Below are 18,992 nucleotides of genomic sequence, written 5' to 3'. Positions count from 1 at the left end.
TCCAATGGAAAGCTGCGTTTGCCTTGCACAATTGCATTGCAGAGGCAGTTGCAGTGCCTATCAAATGTATGCATCAAACTGTATGCTTAGATGGCTTGACAGAAATGGTAGCAGAAGGTGAATGTTGAACTTTTGTTGCACACATATCCAGATGATGCTGCATACCATTTTGCGTAATAACCCTGTCGGTGTGATTGAAGCGGGACACTGTATGTGTGATCAAGGTGTCAATGTGAAAAGCACCTTACCGCGTCCAGTCTACTCATCGGAACGCCATCCAATCAATGCAGAGGCGTAAGATTGCCAGAGTCTGAACAACAAATAAAATAATTTATACAATGTAGGTGTAAACAATTTGAACCAATCATATAATGCAAAGGGCGGGGCAAATTGCCAACATTTTGACAGTGGTACGCTCATATCAGACAACACAAACCACAAAATTGTTTACCAATCTGTCAAAGAGGATATTTGCTATTAGACGGGTTTAGATCTTTGGAAAAAAATTAAAGAGCGTTATAAAAAAAAAAAGAACGGATGGGAAAGGAAGGTGAGGACACATACTGAAATATCTAATTTGCGATCCCAGCGAAGTTTCACTGACACTGTTGGAAAAAGCTATAATTGTAGCATGCCAGAGGAGTTGGATTGCTAGCAAACAAGCTACGCGTAGTTTAAAAAAGGTAAGCTCGGCCGAGATTTGAAATACTCGGTCCCACCAAATAGCTAATTTATTAAAGTTAACAAACCTAGCTTTTTGTAGCGAGTAGTTTGCCGTTTCGGACAAATTGATAAGCTATGGAATTGCTTCGATACTAGCTAGCATAGTTGGGTAACGTTAGATATCTATCTAGCTAGCTATGTGTTATTAGCTAACCATGTCAGGATTTGGCAAACCCAGAAGTACTCAAATACTGGACACTAAGGAAGCCAAATGAATGTTACCGTTGTTGTTGTCAGTTAGCTAACTAGTTTACATTAACCAGCTCTAGCTAGACAGCCAATTAATAAAGGAAACTAGGCTGGCTAGCTAGCTAGTTATCTAACGTGACCAACTCGCTTGCTAGCTACGACGTTGGCGATATTGAAGACACGGCACAATGGCAATTCTAGCAAGCTAACTGTTCTTGGCTCATGTACAGTACCAATAATTTGATATAACCCCCCTTGCGTCTTTTGTTTTGCCACTGTGTCTATCCGTTGATTTACGTCGTAGGTGTTACTGTCACAATGTTATGCCACTGAAATTCGTTTTTGAGGAGGCAAGCTGCAGTTACACAGACGAGGCAAGTTACAGCATGGTCAAAGATCCTGCATTGATTTGACTTTACACCTGATTTGGCAGGTAGTCTAATACTATGATACAACTAACGTTACTGAGTGAGGTTAATCAGCAAATATCCATATACACTTGCATATTATACAGCTGTACCTTACTTACTTGGACGTTAGTTGTCTTTGTCATGCCAATGTACCCCAAAGTTGTCTCCATTACCTATATAGCCCAACAACCAGGAAAGGAATTCTCCCCCAAAATATTGGATTCTCAAATATCATTGCTGGGTGTTTGTTCACTCTACCTCGTTCTGTAGGCGCTAGATTTAAAGTTAACCACCAATCAGCACTGTAATTGCTAACATTCATTGCTACTGGGCACTCTTTATTCTGTGTGTAATTACGGCAAAGGCCAAATTGCATTTGTCCTGTTTAGCAGCTGCTTTTGTCCCCCTCTTAAATTAGGCCACATCCTTACAGCGTCTGTGAAAACGGTGGCAGTACACACACTGCTCAGTAAAGATCAATCACAATATGTTGGCAATAGCCTGTCCACTGCCTCTCTCTTTTGGTGTGTTTGTACAGCAAAGGGAGAATAGACACACAATGAGGAGTTTGTTCTTGTTTTCTGTAGCTGTTTGTTCTTGTTTTCTGTAGCTGTAAAATGGGAACACAGACACACAGAGAAATCTGGTCAGTCTGCAATGAACCAGGAGGTGGAGAGGGCTGAACTATTTCAGACCCTGGGGCCTTTGCAATGCACTTCTCATCTGGAGAAAAGTCTGTGTGTCACTCCCACATGGGTCAGGGCTCTACAGTGTGACCATTTTACTCGCATATTAATTTAGGAGCACCAGTGCACCTAGAAAAAGGATTCTAGCTGTATTACCTCAAATCTTTTTCATTGTGCTCCTAAATTTCTTTGTGCGCCTACATTTTTCAATTTAGATGAACACATGCGCATTGAAAAAAAAAAAAAAAAAAAGATAATAAAAGCTTGGGGTACATGCTCTGAATAATCAGTTACCACTTGATCCAAGGACTTTGGTGCTTTTTGCGTTGTTGCGTAAACATATAACATTACGTCAGCGGCCAGCAGACAGATGCAAAGGGTGAATTTGAGTGTGACATTTTCATTCACCAGGTCAGCCAATGTTGACCATTCCACTGTTAACATGTAACATCCTAGTGTTCAATGTAAGGGTCAAAGTATTAAAGCAGCTTTTTAAAAAAACATGTTTTGCTTATCATTGCAATATTTAGATGACTATGTGCTTAGACTACATCTTGCATAAAATTATGACGGTGATGCTTACATCTTATGTTAAATTGTTGAATAAAATGGGTTAGATCACTGTCATGGTCAGGACAGGAGGCTGGTTTGTTGTGGTCACATTTAAGAAAGTGATGGACCCCCCTCTCTGCCCCAATCCATACATGTCTCTGTGTGGTTGACTGATCCTCTCGACCTCGCCCTGCAGGGATAAGCCTCTGATTGCTGTACAGATGTGTTTGCGCTGTGCACGCACCCACTGGGCCTCTGCATAGGAACGGCAGGGAATCCTTCTAAATTGCAGAGGGGCATCTATCTGCAATTACCCAGGGCATAATTCCGGGGAATGTGTGTTTTTGGGTTAATCCTGGAAGACATTAATGTCATTGAGTGAAGGGATGGAGCTGGTCTCTGAGCGGTTCCCCTGTCAAACCATGGATGTCTCTCTTCTCAGGATAAGCCAGAGGAGGGCCATTGGTCACTCTTTATCACTGCATAGTGTGGTGGTTGGATTTATAAGAGCTGTGCAGTCTAGCATTTCTCTTAATGAGTCTGGTGCCTCACTGTTTCTCCTGTCCCATCAGACTGACACTGTTGTCGCTTTCCTCTCTTACTGCTTTGTCCCTGTATTGACCAACTGACTGACTCTTTTGCACCTCTGCCATCTGGTAAAACAAATGAGGCTTCCCAGTGTTTACCTTCTTGGAGTTCACGGCTGCACAAATATCGTTATCTTGCCTTGCTTGTTGTTGACTCTGTAACACCTGCATCTGGCTGATCTACGACCTCAACATTTCACCTACTGCCTTATCAAGAGCACTTACAGGAAACCCTGGATTTCCTGTGTGAACTATACGGCTATATTTTTATTACCAACTGAATTACAGCCTTAATTTGCCTGCCTGGTGATGGTGAGACTGGATCTCTTGTCAAATTATCTGCTAAACCTAACTGAGAAGGTTGGTGGTGTCTGTTTGCTTGGTGCTAAATTATTAACCTGAACTGCTGCAGTCATTATCCGGCGGCAAATGTAAAGCTACTCCCACTAAGCAACTTTGAAAAAAGGTTAAATAGCTGTTCATCAGACAAGCCCCCATCCTTTAGTTATAGTTTTCCTGAAATGAGCAATCCTTTGTCTTTGGATGCATTCAAAGGCTGTGTTCTGTAATACACAAATGTGAATTGAGTTCATCTAGAAATAGCCTATAATGGGGCCTTGCTGAGGCATATTATTTTTGGCTTTGGGTAGGGAGAACTGGTTTGGAGCAGGATAATTGATGTTTGGGACTGACTTCACCAAAGAAACCACCCGGTCCTCGGCCCAAGGAAAGCCAGCTCTGTTCCTCTCTCTCACCTCATACAGAGTCTGCCTGTGTGTTTGGACTGGAGCTATCAGGGGCTGTGTACTAGGTTTCACATGAGCTCTCTTTAGAAATCAAACTGGTTGTGAGGAAGAGCTTTCGCAAACAAGTGGCCCTGATAGGGCAGTTGCATGAAGGCCTTATCTGTCAGGAGAATCTAGTGTTCTGCTCCATAGGAAGGTTGTGATTACGCAGGAGAAAAGCCTTTCATTTGGTGCTGGTGAACAAGATGTAGTTAGTTCTTATTTTGTCCTTTTTGCTGTATTCGTCCCAGTTGTGACTGTGCACCAATGCTGAGATCTAGTGTTGCACAAAACTTTTGATACTAGAACATGAAAAACGGTTCGGTACTAGAATTTGTTACTTTCGGTACTTCTGTTGAATGTGTATCACAGATCAAATCTATCAGCCAGTGTTAATTTCTTCAACAAAAATTATACTGAAACACAATTTTATTTGTGGCAATCACTCACTGTTGACGTTGAGACTGGTGTTTTGCGAGTACTATTTAATGAAGTTACCAGTTGAGGACTTGTGAGGCGTCCGTTTCTCAAACTGGTTAGAGACAGTTTGCGCTGTTCTCTGAAGGGAGTAGTACACAGCGTTATACGAGATCTTCAGTTTCTTGGCAAAATCTCGCATTGGAATAGCCTTCATTTTTCAGGATTCCACGCTTCAAGATTGACTGACGAGTTTCAGAAGAAAGTTCTTTGTTTCTGGCCATTTTGAGCCTGTAATCGAACCCACAAATGCTAACTTCCGGTGCCGACAGAGATGGCCGCCTCGCTTCGTGTTCCTAGGAAACTATGCAGTATTTTGTTTTTATGTGTTATTTCTTACATTGTTACCCCAGGTAATCTTAGGTTTTATTACATACAGTCGGGAGGAACTATTGGATATAAGAGCAACGTCAACTCACCAACATTACGACCAGGAATACGACTTTCCCGAAGCGGATCGTCTGTTTGGACTACCACCCAGGACAAGGGATCGGATCCCAGCCGGCGACCCAAAACAACGACGCCGTAGGAGGGGCAGACGGAGCGGTCTACTGGTCAGGCTCCGTAGACGGGCACATCGCGCACCGCTCCCGAGCGTACTACTCACCAATGTCCAGTCTTGACAACAAGGTAGACGAAATCCATGCAAGGGTAGCCTTCCAGAGAGACATCAGAGACTGTAACGTTCTTTGTTTCCCGGAAACATGGCTCACTCGAGACACGCTATCGGAGTCGGTACAGGCAGCTGGTTTCTTCACGCATCGCGCCGACAGAAACAAGCATCTTTCTGGTAAGAAGAAGGGCGGGGGTGTATGCTTTATGATTAACGAGACGTGGTGTGAGCATAACAACATACAGGAACTCAAGTCCTTTTGTTCACCTGACTTAGAATTCCTCACAATCAAATGCCGACCACATTATCTACCTAGAGAATTCTCTTCGATTATAATCACAGCCGCATATATCCCCCCCAAGCAGACACATCGATGGCCCTGAACCAACTTCATTTGACTCGATGTGAAACTGGAAACCACATATCCTGAGGCTGCATTTATTGTAGCTGGGGATTTTAACAAGGCTAATCTGACAACAAGGCTCCCTAAATTCTATCAGCATATCGATTGCGCTACCAGGGCTGGCAAAACCCTAGATCATTGTTATTCTAACTTCCGCGACGCATATAAGGCCCTCCCCCGCCCTCCTTTCGGAAAAGCTGACCATGACTCCATTTTGTTGCTTCCAGCCTATAGACAGAAACTAAAACGGGAAGCTTCCGCACTCAGGTCTGTTCAACGCTGGTCCGACCAATCGGATTCCACGCTTCAAGATTGCTTCGATCACGTGGACTGGTATATGTTCCGCATTGCGGCAAGCAACAACATTGATGAATACGCTGATTCGGTGAGTGGGTTTATTATTAAGTGCATCGGCGATGTCGTACCCACAGCGTCTATTAAAACATTCCCAAATCAGAAACCGTGGATTGATGGCAGCATTCTCGTGAAACTGAAAGCGCGAACCACTGCTTTTAATCAGGGCGAGGCGACCAGAAACATGACCGTATACAAACAGTGTAGCTATTCCCTCCGCAAGGCAATCAAACAAGCTAAGCGTCAGTATAGAGACAAAGTAGAGTCGCAATTCAATGGCTCAGACACGAGAGGTATGTGGCAGGGTCTACAGCCAATCATGGACTACAAAAAGAAAACCAGCCCCGTTGCGGACCAGGATGTCTTGCAGACAGACTAAACAACTTATTTGCTCGCTTTGAGGACAATGCAGTGCCACTGACGCGCCCCGCTACCAAAACCTGTGGGCTCTCCTTCACTGCAGCCGACGTGAGCAAAACATTTAAACGTGTCAACCCTCGCAAGGCTGCAGGCTCAGACGACGTCCTCAGAGTATGCGCAGACCAGCTGGCTGGTGTGTTTACGGACATATTCAATCAATCCTTATCCCAGTCTGCTGTCCCCACATGCTTCAAGAGGGCCTGTTCCCGTTCCCGTTGTTCCTGTTCCCAAGAAAGCTAAATGACTACCGCCCCGTAGCACTCACTTCCGACATCATGAAGTGCTTTGAGAGACTAGTCAAGGACCATGTCACCTCCACCCTACCTGACACCCTAGACCCACTCCAATTTGCTTACCGCCCCAATAGGTCCACAGACGACGCAATCACACTGCACACTGCCCTAAGTCTGGACAAGAGGAATACCTATGTGAGAATGCTGTTCAACGGCTCAGACACGAGAGGTATGTGGCAGGGTCTACAGTTACCAACATCGACGAGACGGCCTACAGGGAGGAGGTGAGGGCAACTCGGAGTGTGTTGTCAGGAAAATAACCTCACACTCAACGTCAACAAAACAAAGGAGATGATCGTGGACTTCAGGAAACGGCAGAGGGAGCACCCCCCTATCCACATCGACGGGACAGTAGTGGACAGGGCAGAAAGTTTTAAGTTCCTCGGCGTACACATCACGGACAAACTGAAAAGGTCCAACCACACAGACAGAGTGGTGAAGAAGGCGCAGCAGCGCCTCTTCAACCTCAGGAAGCTGAAGAAATTCGGCTTGTCATCAAAAACACTTACAAACTTTTACAGCTGCACAATCGAGAGCATCCTGTCGGGCTGTATCACTGCCTGGTACGGCAACTCTGCCCATAACCGTAAGGCTCTCCAGAGGGTAGTGAGGTCTGCACAACGCATCATTGGGGGCAAATGACTTGCTCTCTAGGACACCTACACCACCTGATGTCACAGGAAGGCCAAAAAGATCATCAAGGACAACAACCACCCGAGCCACTGCCTGTTCACCCTGCTATCATCCAGAAGGCGAGGTCAGTACAGGTGCATCAAAGCAGGGACCGAGAGACTGAAAGAAGCTGTTTATCTCAAGGCCATCAGGCTGTTGAACAGCCATCACTAACATTGAGTGGCTGCTGCCAACATACTGACTCAACTCCAGCCACTTTAATAATGGAAAAATGTATGTAATAAATGTATCACTAGCTACTTTAAACAATGCCACTTCTTATGTTTCCATACCCTACATTACTCATCTCGTATGTATATACTGTATACCATCTACTGCATCTTGCCATCTTGATGTAATGTATCACTAGTCACTTTAAAAAATGCCACTTTTATGTTTTCATACCCTACATTACTGATCTCATATGTATATACTGTACTCTATACCATCCACTTCATCTTGCCTATGCCGTTCTATACCATTACTCATTCATATATTTTTTTTATGTTCATATTCTTATTCATTCCTTTACACTTTGTGTGTGTGTGTATAAGGTAATTGTTGTGGAATTGTTAGGTTAGATTACTCGTTGGATATTACTGCGTTGTCGGAACTAGAAGCACAAGCATTTCACTACACTCGCATTAACATCTGCTAACATGTGTATGTGACAAATAAAATGTGATTTGATGCTCCAGATACTCAACTAGTCTAAAGAAGGCCAGTTGTATTGCTTATTTAATCAGAACAACAGTTTTCAGCTGTGCTAACATAATTGCAAAAGGGTTTTGTAATGATCAATTAGCCTTTTTAAAATGATAAACTTGGATTAGCTAACACAACATGCCATTGGAACACAGGAGTGATGGTTGCTGATAATGGGCCTCTGTACGCCTATGTAGATATTCCATAAAAAATCTGCCGTTTCCAACTACAATAGTCATTTACAACATTTAACAATGTCTACAATGTATTTCTGATCAACTTGATGTTATTTTAACGGCCAAAAAATGTGTTTTTCTTTAAAAAATAAGGACATTTCTAAGTGACCCCAAACTTGTGAACGGTAGTGTACAGTACATGTTTCAAGCAGACCACCATAGTCCCTGTGCCCAAGAAAGCGAAGGTAACCTCTCCCTCAATGTGAGCAAGACAAAGGAGCTGATTGTGGACTACAGGAAAAGGTGGGCCGAACACCCCCCCCCCCCCCCCCCCATTCACATCGACAGGGCTGTAGTGGAGTGGGTCAAGAGTTTCAAGTTCCTTTGGTGTCTACATCACCAACAAACTATCATGGTCCAAACACACCAAGATAGTTGTGAAGACGGCACGACAACACCTTTTCCCCTTCAGGAAACTGAAAAGATTTGGCATGGGTCCCCAGAGCCTCAAAAAGTTCTACAGATGCAATATCGAGAGCATCCTGACCGGTTGCATCACGGCCTGGTATGGCAACTGCTCGGCATCCGACCCTAAGGCGCTACAGAGGGTAGTGCTTATGGCCCAGTACATCTTACGGCCAAGCTTCCTGCCATCCAGGACCTCTATACTAGGCACTGTCAGAGGAAGGTCAAAAGAATTGTCAGTCACCCAAGTCATAGACTGTTCTCGCTGCTATTGTTAATTTGTTTTACTTTTTGATTTTATTTCTGCTTTATTTTTTGCAGTTCAAGAAATAGAGTTAAGGGCTTGTAAGTACGGATTTCACTGTAAGGTCTACACCTGTTGTATTTGGCGCATGTGACAAATGACATTTTCTTTTCTTTGAATAGGGCTCCAACAGGCCGCCCCCTCTTGCCTTGTGAATGACATCATTATTGGTTAAAGAGACAGCGTGCACTTTTATAAAATAAGCTTATTCTATGCAAATGTTGTTGATCAGTACAATAAAATAAGTCCCAAATGGGAAGGAAATGGATCGTTTGTCATGTGTAGCCCCAAGAAATCCTCTAAAACAAGCTCAATAAATCAATGCATGCTCTGGAGGTCTTCACGGGTCCAGAAAGTTAGCCCCGCTCCAAAATGGACCTGGGGCTTTCCCACCCGGACCCGATAAGCATAAATATTTGTTTCTATATAGAGACCGGTTCCGAATGGACCTGAGGACTACTAGACCCGTTCCGTATAATCCTGGTCGGATCCAGGTCCGATCCGATTGAGGAAAGCAGCAGAAAATGTATTTTTAAGCTACTTTATTAGTCAGGTGATAAAGAGCGAGAGGGACAAACGTGCCGCTCTAGCAGGCTGGGGAGGGGCCGTACTGAGTGAGCTGCCATAGCTAGGATATTTATCATCAAATATGATTACGTAATACCTGTCTTGGACTGCATCAAACCGGTACGAAAAGCTAGGTAAGCTAGGGAACATTAGCTAGGTTAACTGAGGCTGCAGTGTATGCGGTTTCTGATCCTACAATTACAAATAACTCCAGAATATATTTAGTAGGAGCCTACATGTTGGTCATTATAGCCTATCCTTCTTTTAGTTGTCAATTTAATTCCATCTTCCATTGGTTTAGATATCGCCTAACTTTTGCCACACACGGAGCGAGGCTCTATGACTGTAGCCTATTGCCGCTTTGATGGCTTATGATTGGCCAACAGCAAGCTTAACACGCCACGCTCCACTCTTGTGAAAAGCAAGACCGCAGCAGCATAAATTATACAATATCTCTCTCTTTCTCTACTGCAGCTGTCGCGTTCGGAAATGCACGGGCTTCTGGACAAGTCAGTTAAAATTAGACACACCCGTGACAATCATATCAGATCCGACCCAGATCTGTGAAGTTATTTAGAATTCTGGATTCAAACCCACTTGGGTGCTGGATCGGGTCTCGGGTATTTGGGTCCAGGTGGATCCGTGAAGGCCACTAGCATGCACACACTCCTATTGCATATGCATTCACCTGTATTGTGAAGAGGCTTTGATTTACCCAGTTTATCAATAGATTTACCATTCCAATAAAGTATTACCCTTATGTTTATATAGTTTGGTAAAAACAAATTGTAATTGATTCATTAATGCATACATGGATGTCTCTGAAAAATGTACGAAAAAAATGTCAAATGTAACGCTGTTGAACTACAGATGCCCAACAATTGAACAGGGCAGTGGATTCGCTTATCTGTCTGGATCAAGTGCCATTCTTTGGCTAATTTAATTCCTTTTTTTTTTATGTTATAACCTTTGTACAGTTTTGGTATCGCGATACTAAACCTGGTATCTCTATCGAAGTAAAAATTCTGGTATCGTGACAACATTAACTGAGTTTGGGATGATACAGTACCTTCTATCCACCTGTAGATGAGATCAGCATCCTGTCTGACCTAGAAAACCCTGGGGTGTTTGTTTCAGGTTGGTACAGCTGACTGTGTTGGCCTTTGTTCAGGCTTCTTACTCGACCCACAAAAGTATGTTCAACATTTTAAGCACGTCTCACAACTAGTGTCTAGTTCCGTAAATGTCCGTGGTCATTATTTCCTTACCTGCGAAATGCATGACTAACTCTACTTATGCTGCTTGTGGGTCTATATATAGAGTGGGAGCTTAGTCTGCGGCTGGCTGGCTGTGTTGCTGGCTGTGTTGCTATACAGCCTCCAGTCTAGGAGGTCAAATGGGCCCTCGTGGGCTTGTTTTCTGCTCCACTTGTTTGTCTGGTCACACATTTTGTTTCTGGAGTTTCTGTTTCAGTTGTAACAGGAAGTTAGATCTGTTATTCACAAGTATGTATGTGTGTGAAGCAATTGTCTGTCAGAAAGTGGCATCATTCCACTGTGCGTGTGTAACTGTGCGTGGGCGTGTTTGTATTGCTGCCTGTTGTATACTGCTGTGGTTTTGTGGCGTAACGGGTGTTCCAACTGTTTCCATTGAACGTCTGTGCTGACCTGTTCTCACACTGTCCTCTGTTCAGCCTAGAGGACAGCTTATTTCTCTTTCTCTCTCTCTGACTGACTGGTATGTTTGGTCAGTGACTCATTGGTCTGCTCATCTTCTCTCTGTTAGATCATGACGCTGTATATCTATCTCACTGGGATGGCTGCTATGTCCAGCCCTTTTCTGCTGTCCTGATTCGTCTTTGTCACGGTTTCATGCTGTTATTTCAGTGCCTTATTCCATCTTTTGTTTTTAACAGGTTGTATGATGGCCTTATGTATACTGGTATTTGTAGTTTCACTTTATACTGCACAGAGTGTACAACTTACTTTTTACCCTGGGGTACATGACACAGGTGGCAACAATGTGACTACAGTAGCAGCCTATATGAGTTGGGCTGGTGCTTTAATGTGAGCTCACTCACTTCAGCGTTTATAATTGCTGGATGGAAACTGTGTTAGTACGGTGTTGTGATGACTCTGATCACTTTTATGTAACTGCCTCTTGGATGGAGTGGGTAATCTTCAGATTACTGCTCTGCTCAATACTCAGGAGGAGGTTCTATTCCTGGCTCTGCCATTGACTGACCCGGCATAGCACCGCACTGGCTCGACCCGGGCACTGGCAGTATCCTGACCTGTGGAGCTTGACTGTTACTGGGAGGCCCTATGCGCTACTGTCCCTGAAAGGTTACCCCAATCCCACAGGGATGGGGACTATGGTAGGGACTAGGCCCTGATAGGAGATGATGGGATGCTTCCTCTGTAAGTGCATGATTGATTGACTGGTGTGGTAACTAATGGAATGGTTTGTGTTTCAGATTCTTGTGCACTGAAGTTGTGGGACCTCTCCTTCCTGACTGCCCGAGTAGAGCCTCTGCTCTATGGGTATAAGGTACGTAACGTCACACTGGCTTATGAGGAGCTGTTCGCACTGGTTTTGTTAAATAACTGTTACAGGAGCTCTGTGCTAAGCAGTGTGGGAACTAGGAAAGAATATTATGGCTGCTTTTTAATCCTCTGGCATTTCTAATACTGTATGTAGCCTGTATTGGAAATGGAGGTCTATTTCAATTTTTTGGGGGCTCTTTGTTTGGCAGCCATTTTGAGTTCTTCCTGAGAATCTCTTGTCAACCTCACTGGGGTGGTCTAGACTACAGTCTGTGAGCTAGCTAGGTGTTGTCTGTCAGCTGTGTGAAATGAGAACGGTTTCTTCTCAGTCTGACACTGATGCACTTCACCACATTAGATAGACCAAACAAAGAAAGGAATTATGTTCTTTGTATCATTTTCCTTTGTTGTGTGTATTATGTTTCTCTGTTTGATAGATCAGTGAAACTTGTTGAAAGGGGCCTTTCAGGCTAAGTGTGCATTGTCAGGCCTGTCTGATGGCAATGGAAACCCACTGCAAGGTATGCAAGGGCATGTCTCTGCAGGACAGAGAGGAACATATTGGTTTCTGCAGCATATCAATAAAATAATTTGGACCTAGATTGCACTCGTTCAGTGGTTCTTGAGCAAGCAGCAACATAATGTAGCAGAGCTGACATTTTCCTCATTTTGTTCTTTTCACATGGATCTACCAGTTTGAGGGCTGTGTACTCTGGTCTCTAGCTGGTAAGTGAAGCCCACTTGTCAGTTCTGAGTGGGGATTGGCCAAGACCGAACAGTGTGTGATTGGGACCCGGGGGTTTGTCAGGGTCACGTTCTCACATTCCCCAGCAATGACAACAATGTTGCCTGTGGGCGGACCACACAACTGTCAATCAGGGGAGAGCTCTGTTTATCAATATGGTGACTGCATGGGTTCAATGACCCCTTCTGTGTTCAGAGATATGAAAGATCTGGATATTTGGAGGCAATGATGGATAAAAGGAAGCTCCATAGTCCTTTCACACCTGTGAAAAACTGAAGGGGGCAATGCTAGCCAGGTGAAGGGGCAAGGCCAAGGGCATTGGAAAAATGCCGCCGTTGTGGGAGGGGATGCACTGCTGACAGTCAAATAAGGTGTGTCCTGTCAGATGGCAGACAATGTTTTCTCACTGCGCAACACTCTAACATCCTTTCTAAACCCATGTAGTGTTTGTCCAGACCACGGGAGGGCGTACAGCCTCTGTCCTTATCCAGACCTACTCTGTCTGTTTGAGATGAGTTCAGGTGGACTAGCTGGCTGGGTTTCTGTCACGTGGGAGCACAGCTTCACTCACACACAACAGGAGGGTCACCATCAGGACTCCACTCAGTGACTGACCTCGTGTCTGTCTGCAAGTGTAACTGTTTGGTCGCTGTACAGTCTGAACGTTGCCTCTTTGTCCCAGCTCTGGCAGTTTTCCTTTTTTCTGGGGCGTGAGAACAGAACAGGGCCAGAGCAGCGTCGGGGCGGTACCCAGAGCGCATTGTTCCCTGAGCTTCCTCTTCCACATTCCTGGGCTGATTGGGATCTGGGCCTCCTGCGCTAGGCTGTTGTTCTAACGGGGAGGCACCAGTGACCTGGCCCCTTCCGGACCACAGCCGCCTCCACTGGCCATTGCACTGCCCTGGTCCAGTGATGACCATCTCACGGAGTATGTTTACATGCACACTAATAATTTGATGTTAAACTGATTATGGCAGAAGGCCGAGTATGACATTAGTCATGTAAACACCTTACTCTACATATCTTAATCGGTGTAAGGTCATAATCGAAGTAAGCCTACGCCGATTGAAACACCTGGTTTTCTAAGTAGTCTTTTAAATGAATAGGACATGTAAAGAGTTGAACCTGTGTTCCAGCCGTGTATTTGATCTGCACATGTGCCAGCACCGGTAGGCACAAGCCTCACTTTCTTATGCGCGAGTGAAATGAGTTCAGAGAAACTTATTTTTTGCGTTCAAACTTTATATGTCTGAACTCCGAATCAAAAAGTCTTTCCAAAAATAATATGGTCACTGTGGTAGAACGTTTATTTTGATTGCTGATTTTCTGCATTTATCAAAAGTCCCACCAGTTGCCTGATTTCAGATGTGCCCATATAAACAGGATTATCATTGAAATCGTTCTTCTTGAAAGCATGTAAATGTTTCAAACTATTTATATTAACCTGACTATCCACAATAATCAAATATTTGTGTTTGTGTGTTCACTCAGCTCTCTCTCTCTCTCTCTCTCTCTCTCTCTCGTCACTGGCTTACACACAATACCCCATAATGTCAGTGGAATTATGTTTTTACAAAATAATAAAAAATGATAGCTGAAATGTCTTGAGTCAATAAGTATTCAACCCCTTTTGTTGTGGCAAGCCAGGGTTTCCGTTTGAGAAATGTACCGGACCCATATGTATTGGATGCGTAACCTGATTAGGGTGTCCGCCCACGCTGCTCAGAATGACAGAAATCACATTTACATTATGGGGTTTCATATCAACAGAACATGTAAGTCGAGGATGCAACGATGTGTGGTCCTTCCTGGGTCCTTAAGAATTCTGATGTGCACTTTGAGGTTGTTAGAATAAGTGTCCACATTTAACATTTTCCTCAGCCATCAAGATGAGTAACGAACAGTAAAATCACTTGCCTATGTCAATTTACTAGTACAAAAGTTTAGGCTACTTATTCTATTGGTCAGCTTGTCGAGAAATAAATAGCCTATTTCAAACACACTGGGACAGTTTTGGGATGATGGAGCCCGAATTCATACAACCAATAGGCCTAGGCTACATAAAAAAATAAAACACGTAAAAAATCAGTCAGTCTGATGCAACAGATCAGAACGTTTAGCTTAAAATGTTGATAAACTATTTCTTAAAAAGAACAGGAAGGCCTGCAGTTTACGCTCCTAATTCACTGCTTTATTGACAACCTTTAGATCAGAAACGGATCTTCATCTGGTCAAACAGACGGAGTTGTCACATCCCCAAATATACACATTTCACCTCGCATGACGGTTATGTACATGACGCATGGTGGGTGTAGAAACAATTTAAATGCCCTTTTGTGCATAGTCAGTCATAATTAATCAGAGGTACATATGGTCATAAAGGATTGTATACATACAAATAGGTCCAAGTTAAAACTTAGGCAACAGCAAAAAATGAAGATTACGTTGGAATACCCGCCCATAATGGCCGTTATGTGCAGGATCTGTATTTCTTCACATTTAAGCGCAGTAATGCACACGAGGCAGTAGGCTACATGCAAATAAATGTTCCATAATGCAATTAGCGAGAGAACACCGTTGTCAAAAGGGCGTTGCAAATGAGTGGTTTCATGTGACCGAGATTAAAATGTGTTAGAAATTTAGAAAGAGATCTAATAGGCTACTTTGAAGCAAGGTAAGACATGCCTCCATATGTATTCAAATGTTCAGGTTTCAAACAATTAAGTATGTTTTCAAAATGCATACGGCCTCCAGCTCATTGGAAAGTGGTGTGTGTGTGTGTAACACACTAATGGAGCCTGCCATGCCTTGCTGTTTGATGCAGAGTTCAAAACAACTGGGAACTCGGACCACTTGGGTGAACTGTCATCCAACTCGGAATCTCGGGCCACTTTCTAGAGCTCTGACTTTCCGACATGAAGATCACTGATGTCATGATTTGATCTTGTATTTTTGAGTTCAGTTATCTTTTAAGAACCACAAGATGCTGCAGCAGAAGCTCATGCACTGTCTTACAGAGCATTTTGAGTGGAGAATCTGTATGCTGTACTCGTGATAAATAAGATGCATACACAGCCACAGACACTAGGGAGGCTGCAGCATCCCTTAAAATCGAAATAAATCATCTCAAATAAGTATTAGTCATATACTTTGATTGTTCTAGATTTATTTGTGTTCTTCTTTACTTAGGAGCACGTCATGTACTCCTTGTAAAAAATAATAATAATTAAAATCAGCGTAGAGCCCTGAAATACAATATCACACAGCCTTTTGGCAGGGTAGGCACTTTGTTCCACAAACATCAAGAATCAACAGTTTGTTTTTACTTATTGTACCTAAATACATTGGTCAATAGACGCAGGTCACAAACGTAAAATGAAATTTAAGCAATATACCCCATTTACTACTTACACGTAATACTTATTTTTGTTTTAAAAACAAAGTATGCTCATTTTATTTTTGGTGTAATTATGGCAAAAACGATTTTGTCTAGTTAAAAATTCTGAGTGGCTGGTAGTTAAAAAATAAATCTACTTCCCACAGTGGCTGTTGGACAAAAAGTACATTTCCACATGAAGCAGAAATGGATTATCCCTTTGAGCATGGTGAAGTTATTTATTACAATTTGATTGGTGTATCAGTACACCCAGTCACTACAGATACAGGCAACCTTCCTAGTTGTCGGAGAGGAAGCAAACCGCTCAGGGATTTCACCATGAGGCCAATGTTGACTTTAAAACAGTTACAGAGCTCTTAGAGACTTACCCAGAAAGACCCACAGCTGTAATCACTGCCAAAGGTGATTCTAACATGTATTGACTCGGGGGTGTGAATACTTATTAGATATTTCTGTTTCATTTTCAATAAATGTACTAACATTTTAACCAAAAATATAACCACTGTCATCATGGAGTATTGTGTGTAGATGGCGGGGGTCAATTAAACCTATTCTGAATTCAGGTTGTAACAACAAAATGTGGAGGAAGGCAGTGTATCTGTTTTGGTGACATAGTATTATCTAGATTAGAACAACAATATTAAAACACAATTATCCCTATAATCCATGACTCCCTTTGGCTGGGTCACCAGTTTTTGGTGGGGATTGAGAGTTAAATTATTCTGTGAATGAATCACTTGGTTGGACTGAAATCAATAGAATACTGTTTTACATAATCCCTAGTCACATCAATGCAACATAGATATTGTGAAGTCCAGGTATGTGTGATTTCAGCATGTTTCCACTCACCATGCAGGGGTTGCTCTTCTTAAAGGGAATAGACAGGGCCTTGAGAGGGATAAACTCCACAAAAAGGCTTCTTCATCACCTCTGAACAGTGCTCTTTGTGCTGGCAGTGCACTCTGCAGGCTGGCCTCTAGAGGGCAGGGCTGCTGCAACAGACTGCAAACATAGGGCAGGTTGTGGCCTGTACTGTCTTTTATTTGTCTGTATCCATGCCACACTGCTGATTTATGCTTACACGGCCAAATTAGTTATTTAATACTGAGTGTAATTGAAAACCAAAATGGAAGAAATAAATGGTTAAAAAGTGTTTTGACTGAGGTTTGTTTAGATTTTTATAGTCTTCTGCCTCTCTCACCATCATGTGCTGTACACTGGGGTGGCACTGAAACATTACATTTCACTGACACGTTCACATGCTGCAGCAAGGGGTGCGAGCACTTCCTCTAAGAGGGAGCTTTCTGTTGGACACACACACAGTGTGGCTGAACTGCAGTGTTTTTAAATTGGATATGGTTTGCATCAGTTTGGTGGCATATATTTGTTTGCGTAACATCAGTCCCTGTTGCAGTTTCGCTGGTGAAAGTAAGGGGAGTTGCAGGTTATCTTTACTTCCTACTGTGCCAGAACTCTAAACTCCTCCTCCCAGAGCCTACTGTACACAAATACAGCTGTCCTCAGTTAACCTCCACCAGTAGTCTCTGTTCCGGTCTACTGCACAGCTCTCAGAACAGAGGAATTCTGATTCTATGATAACTTAAGGTTGTTCGCTGTTCTCAAATCAGGTTTGTAGAGGGTGCTCAGAGGGAGTGGTTCCATCATATCGATTCACACTGTTGGCTAAACTAAAGCACTCACCATATGTATGGTAATGATGAATCAGCAGAAAATTGCCTTTCTTAGTAAATGCTCTCTAAATGGACTACATAACTCATGTTAAGGCAATTTTTATTGAGTGCAAATATAGCTTTGTTTTTATGTTGGATGCATGTTCACATGCATATTTAGTAGCCTATACTGCATAGTTTGGTGTGTGTTCTCTCAGCTTGAGAGTGGGCGTTCTGTTTTTAGAGGAGTTTGGTCATTCAGGTACGAGCTGAGCAGCCAAGCAAAGCACAGTAATATCACCCTGTCTGGCACAAGCACATCCCTCATTCACTCTACATCTCACAGATTTACTACATCATACAAAATAAGACAGTGAAGGCATTGTGGGAGGGAGGGGGTTTGATGGGTAATTGGAGTGTGAGAGTGTATATCTGGTACCGTATGTCACAGTTCCCTGGGCGATAAGGGTTATTGGTATACACAGACGGGCCGGAGGGTAGAGTCACCCCTTAAACTTTCACCTTCATTCACCTTCTCTCTTCCTTCTCTCTCGCTATCCTCATGCTCTTCTAAGAGAGGTAAACCCAGGCAGGGTGGGCCGGTGTTGTCTCGGTTTTAATTGGCTGGGGGCCCAGGCGTGCATTTTCTCCTATGGAACATGTTCTGGTCCCGCCCCTGACCTGCCTGGCTCCGCCCACTCCGGATTGCATCACTGCTGGGCAGGAGTGCAATGTGTTTTCTTTCTCCCTCTGTGAGCAGACAGGTACTGTTTCTGGCTGAGCAAGAAGATTCTCCCATTCTGAATATTCACTGTAGGGGGATACGACAGACTGATGGTACTTCTCAGCACTGAGTTTCAATAGGCCAGACAGATCGTGTCGCTTCTGAGGCCTGATTATCACTGACTGTACAGCTACGCAGCAGACAGACAGAGGGGTTGTGACTGTACCCTGGCTGTCAGTGGAAAACAGCCAGGTAGCTGTTCTGTGTGGGAAAATGGCTCAGGGTGACACAGTGACTGACTGTGTGAATTTGGACTGGGGGTTTGACTGAGTGGGCTAGCGTTAATACTGACAGACATGGAGTTTCTGAGGAGTCTGGTCCCGGCTGTCATATCGGGGGATGTAGGGGCGGTGGAGTCTGGGGGGGCGTTGCCCCGGGAGACAGGTCCCCGTCTGCTGCGGATGAAGCGCCTGCTGGCCATTGGCCAGACGACCGAGGAGGACCAGCAGGGTCTGGTGAATAACTCCAC

The 18,992-nt window shown here is 43.7% G+C and overlaps 1 protein-coding gene across 8 annotated transcripts in view; it reads left to right on the top strand.

Moving 5' to 3' along the window:
• The first annotated feature begins 396 nt into the window (after window positions 1-396).
• LOC106560257 (protein furry homolog-like) overlaps window positions 397-18,992 on the top strand; it is an 89,893-nt gene continuing 71,297 nt past the window's right edge. For 4 of the 8 annotated variants that reach the window (XM_082956934.1, XM_082956935.1, XM_082956937.1 and 1 more), the window contains exons 1-2: window positions 397-683; window positions 11,858-11,931. The gene's annotated coding sequence lies outside the window, so the exon portion shown is untranslated. The remainder of the gene's footprint in view (window positions 684-11,857; window positions 11,932-18,992) is intronic. The other 4 variants (XM_082956939.1, XM_082956938.1, XM_082956940.1 and 1 more) reach the window with 2 other exon arrangements.

The sequence above is a fragment of the Salmo salar genome, chromosome 10, assembly GCF_965601325.2.
Source record: "Salmo salar chromosome 10, fSalSal1, whole genome shotgun sequence".
NCBI lineage: Eukaryota > Metazoa > Chordata > Actinopteri > Salmoniformes > Salmonidae > Salmo > Salmo salar.
The sequence above is the reverse complement of the archived record's forward strand: the minus strand, read 5'-3'. Positions and strand labels throughout refer to the sequence as shown.